Source organism: Apium graveolens, chromosome 7, assembly GCF_009905375.1.
Source record: "Apium graveolens cultivar Ventura chromosome 7, ASM990537v1, whole genome shotgun sequence".
NCBI classification, from domain to species: domain Eukaryota; kingdom Viridiplantae; phylum Streptophyta; class Magnoliopsida; order Apiales; family Apiaceae; genus Apium; species Apium graveolens.
The window spans coordinates 176,210,474-176,216,439 of NC_133653.1; positions in this window are offsets into that span (position 1 = coordinate 176,210,474).

Genomic DNA, 5,966 nt, shown 5'->3' on the forward strand with positions numbered 1-5,966 from the left:
ATCCCTTTTGAAGTGTCATCTCCATCAATCTCCTCTTCACTACCATCACAATATATCTCAATGTTGTCAAATTTGAGTCTTTCATGGTGTCCCTCATCTGTTAGTCCATCAATCTTTTTATCATCAAACACAACATGCACAGATTCCATAACAATGTTGGTTCTTAGATTGTAGACCCTATAAGATTTTCCAGCTGAGTAACCAACAAATATCCCTTCATCAGCCTTTGCATCAAACTTCCCTTTATGGTCAGATTGATTTCTATGTATAAAGCATTTACATCCAAAGACATGAAGAAAGTTTAGAGTTGGTTTTCTTCTCTTGAACAACTGATAAGGAGTCATGCCTTTAGCTTGATTGATCAAAGAAATATTCTGAGTGTAGCAGGCACAATTAACAGCTTCAGCCCAGAAATATGTTGGTAACTTTGATTCTTCAAGCATTGTTCTAGCAGCCTCAATTAAAGATCTGTTCTTTCTTTCAACTACCCCATTTTGCTGAGGTGTTCTTGGAGCTGAAAACTCATGCATGATTCCATTTTCTTCACAGAACAACCTCATTGTCAAATTCTTGAACTCAGTTCCATTGTCACTCCTGATATTCCTAACCTTCAAGTCAGGATGATTATTGGCTTGCCTGATGTGATTGATAATGATTTCACTTGCTTCATCCTTTGATCCAAGAAAATAGACCCATAAAAACTTTGAGAAATCATCTACAATCACCAAGCAATATCTCTTTCTTGCAATTGACAATACATTGACTGGTCCAAACAAATCCATATGTAGCAGCTGCAATGGTTCATCAATTGTTGTTTCAAGCTTCTTTTTGAATGATGCTTTCCTTTGTTTGCCTTTCTGACAAGCATCACACAAACCATCCCTTGAGAATTCAACAAGAGGAATTCCTCTAACTAAGTCCTTTTTGACTAGATCATTCATTGTCTTGAAATTCAAATGGGATAGCTTCTTGTGCCATAGCCAACTTTCAGCTGAACTTGCTTTGCTGAAGAGACAAGTAATAGATTCTGCATCTGTAGAGTTGAAGTCAGCTAAGTACACATTTCCTTTTCTAACTCCAGTTAGAACCACTTTGTTGTCTTTCTTACTGGTGACAACACAGGCTTCTGAATTGAAGGAAATTGTATTCCCTCTATCACATAGTTGACTGATGCTCAGTAAGTTGTGCTTGAGACCATCAACTAATGCAACTTCATCAATTATGACATTCCTTGTTGAAATCAAGCCATATCCCATAGTAAACCCTTTGCTGTCATCTCCAAAGGTTATGCTAGGGCCAGCTCTCTCCTTAAACTCTGTGAGCAGGAAGAAATCTCCTGTCATGTGTCTTGAACAGCCACTGTCCAAGTACCATAGATTTCTTCTTTTTCCCTGCACACCATAAAATCAATCAAGTTGATTTTGGTACCCAAGTTTCCTTGGGTCCATTCTTGTTAGCCTTTCTCCTAGACTTCATTCCTCCTGCATCTTTAGACTTAGGTAACTTTGAGTCAACCTTGATCTTAGATGTAGTTGGTTGAGGTGTAGGGTTAGTCACAGAATCATTTAGCACATTTGGAATTTGATAAGGCATGGATTGTGCAAGCATGTTATTCCATATTGGCATATTATATGGCAATTGAGGCATACTAAATGCAGCAAGATAAGGATTATTAAAATATGGTATGTTTGCAAAATGTGCATAAGGATTCTGTTGAGACATAACAGGTATAGCATGCAGAGGTGATGCAGACATATTAGGCATGGAAGAGGGCACAGGTATGGGAGTTTTCTTAATAGATTTGCAATTAGCAGATAGATGATTAACACTACTACAATGCACACAGCTTTTTCTAGGAGCATACTTATCAGGTGTGTAATTGTTATGTTTGTTAACCCCTACCTTCCCATTTATATTAGATTTCCTTTTAGTTTCCTTTTTATCCTCAACCACTTTGAGCCTATTCTTTAACTGTTCTAAGGTCATGTGTCCTATATTCACCTTACTGAAATCTTTGGATGTGCTTGCTTCTTCTTTGACAAAGTTCTTGGAAGTTGAACCAAACTTTTTGTTGAGTTTCTTTAGATTTTCACTTTTAGAAACATCTGCCTGTTTTAATTGAGGAACCTTCAACGAATGCTCCTTTTCTTCCTTCAACGGATAATTTTCATCATCCGTTGATTCCACATCCGTTGATAGCTCATCAATTAATTCCATTTTCTTTTTGTTTTTATCCCAGGCAGTCTCACAAAATGATTCAATTCCTTGGACCTTGACAATTTGAGCACTAACATCCCTAGATGTCTTCCAGGCTTTAATCACCTCTTGCTCTCTCTCTAATTGATTAGAAAGTATTTCTACTTTCTTAACAGATTCAGTTAGTTCATTTTCAACAGATATACAATGTAGCTTAGTTTTCTCTAGGTCAATCAACTTATCTTCTAACACAGCATTTCTATTACTTAAAAACAAATTGTTCTCTTTAATCCTACTATTTTCTTTAGCAAGAGATTTAAGAGACACACGCAAATGATACAGTTCAGTAGACATGTCATTAAAAGCATCATTGCACTCTTCTTTAGTAAGCTGTGTTAAATCAGTAGTGATTACCTGGTTGCTTGATGAACTAACTTCATTTTCCTCAGAATCAGCCATGAGAGCCAAGTTGACATATTCCACATCTTCATCCTCTTCTTCTCCATCAGCTGCCCAGTCTTTTTTTTGAGTAATAGAGGATCATAAAAAGGAATATAATGTATTGAGAAAGGTTAAGGGAACCTAAGTAATAAGATCCCGGGTATGATCCTTCAAACGATAAACGAGAACGAAAGTTAAGCAAACCGTATAACAGATCAGCGGTCATTAGGCAAACGATTAGGAAGTTAATCAAAGGGATTAGGGGGAATGATGTCATCCAACCAATAGAAAGAGGACAAGGAAGGGAGGATGACATCATGAGGATGACATAAGCATGACATGGGAAGGAAGGAGGTGTGGTAGCTTTGTAACCACACAATTTCAAGGGCAAGAAAGTAATTGACTAAATCAAATACAAAACAAGTCAACCAAGCCAAGTAAAAATCATTCTCATCAAAAATCAAAAGCAACCAAGGCCTTAGTTCTTCATTGCTCTCGGCTTTCTTGTTTTTTTAAAGGCAAGAATTTCAAAATCAAAGATCCAAGCTTCCTAAATTGGTAAGATAATTCCCTAATCATCTTCATGCTTAGTTAGGACTATATCATGAGTTTAAGCCATTAATTCTTTCTCTATCTTCTTCATTTAATCAAAGAAGAAGACAATGAATAGTGTTTTCAAGTTTTTAACTTGAACTTTTTCTTGTTTTTCTTGAAGATCCAAGCATTCTTAAGACTTCTCAAAGCTTCTTAAGGCTTCCTAGCTCCACCCACCACTTCAAGGAAGGTATACCATCTCCAAACCCTAGATTCCTATATATTATAAGATGATTTTGATTAGTGGGTTGATATTGTAGTTTGTTGTTATGATTTAGAGTTTGGGATTTGGAATGGTAGTGAAATGGAATGGTAATTGTTGTGGTTTTGATTTAAAGGAACTTAAGTATGATTAAAGTTAAGTTTAAGCATAAGTATGAATGATTAAATTGAATTGGTTGGGGTTGTTATGATGTGATAAGGATGGATGTTTGTTGTGTGTTGGATTTGAGGTTGGTTTGTGGTTGGTTTTGTATGGTTTAAAATTGGGAAATCGCGTAAACATAGCCGTCGTAACGTCCGATTTTCTTTGGACTGTTTTTGTGCATAGCATTAGGACCCGAGAACCCCTGCTAGATTATGACCACTTCCATGTTTAGATAGCTCATGTTACGAGCTTCGTTTTGATATGTAGTTCGTTCGATTCCGATGCACGGTTTAGGAGAAACGACCGTTTCAAGTAACGGCGTTTCGCGAACGAAACTTTTTCCCTCGCCTTACTTTGAAATATAGGTTAAAGACCAAAAAGGGTTAATTAATGTATGAAACATTTATGGTAAGTGTGTTAGGCAGTTGGTAAGACACTCGCGAAGGAATCGCTTTAAAACTCGTAAATGTTAAATTTATTAAAAATGGTGGAGCCGAGGGTACCCGAGTGACTTAAGCGAATCGGTGAGCGCAAAACAAGCGTTAGAGTCTAAGTTAGTTAAAGTATAGATTTACAAGTGATTTTGGTTTAATTCCAACTTACTTGTTGTTTATAGGTTACCAGACTCGTCCCGAGCCTTTCTCACCCCCAAGTCGCTCAGGCAAGTATTCTATCCGTTATACTGTTGTTGTGATGTATACATTTGTATATGCATGATCTTGCGATAAATGCATATTGGTTATTTAGCAAATTCTTGCGATATATTGTAGCATGTGATATGGTATATATGCATGCCTGTTTCATATTCTTGAAATATATATCTGTTGGTTCAGTTGATAATACCTATGCTAGAGGATAGCGGTAACTTGCATATACCCTTAGTATAGGGACCCAAAGGTGAAAATATTTTCTAAAACCGGGAGTCGAGGATCCCGAGTAGATTTTGTATATATGGATATGGATATATATATATATTTATATATATATATATATATGGTTATAGTTTTCCAAACTATTAATCGAATAAGGTTTATTCGATAACTTTAACTTTATTTTATTTATTGAATATTATTTGAATATTCATTCGAGGGCTTACGACTCTTTATATTATTTATTGAATATTATTTGAATATTCATTCGAGGGCTTATGACTCAGTTTATATTATTTATTGAATATTTTTGAATATTCATTTGAGGATCTATGACTCCGATTATTTGCTGAGATATATTCTTTATTTTATTAAAGAATAAGGTGTAAATAATCAAACTTATTTTCGATTATTCAACTAAAGATAGTACTTTTATATAAGTATATCTTTGGTTATTTAATATCCATTTCAAGTATAAGTTTTAATACTTCTACTTCGATTATTTTTATAAGGATTATCTTTATGAGAATATTATTTAAATAATAATATTCAGGCATTTTTCTAAATATACTGGGGACTGATTTACTTCATTAAATCAGCTTTACTCCAAACACTCTTTAAAGTGTTTTCGAGTCTTCAAAATGATTTTTAAAAGTTAGAGCGGATCCCAAAACTCATTTTTATATTTAAGATCTTCCTTTTTAAGGGGATTTAAATACTCGCTCAAAACCTGGGGAATCCGGCTCTGTGGTGTATTTTATATTCGCAACAAGGTTGCTGTTTTGATAAATGAATCGATTACTTACCCAATATTCGGGAAGTAAAATTCTTGGAACAAGTTAATCCATTAACAGGCATCGCCTGGGAAATATCGATGAGTTTTCCTTTCCAACTAGATACGACTTCTTGGTGAAGCCGTATCAACAAGTTTCTACTTGGGGAAAGGGGGAACGAGCTTTACGTTTCAGAGTCATGGATTTCATCTGAACTAGGAGTGGCATAAGTGGCCGAGTAGTGCCGGCCCAGCCTTATTATATTGGCCCAAATGGCCTGGAAGTTCCGCTAAGGCGGTCCATTCCTTAGGAGTTCAGTGTTCGGTTGACAAGTAAATCCGACAGGTTCTCCTCTACATGTAGAAAATGGTGGGGTTGTACTACTACGACTGATCATCGTAAGTGGTCTTCCTGGCGCGGTAAACTCCCGTAATGAGTTCATCATCCATTTGGATAATTCTGCAACACTACCCGTAGCATTTCGATCGAAAGGCTACTAATAGGTGGTTGCCGAAGCATTGACAGGGTCAAACATTTTTATTGGTGTATCCATTGAATGAAGTATCTCGTAACTTCATCTCTTTTCAAAATATTTCAAAGATCAAATATTTTCAAGTTTTATTTGTGGTCTCATCTATGGGATGACCTCGTGAATCTTATAATACTTTGAACGGTGATAGTTCAAGTAGCTTTATAAATGATATAAGTGTGGGGAAGTATTGGTAA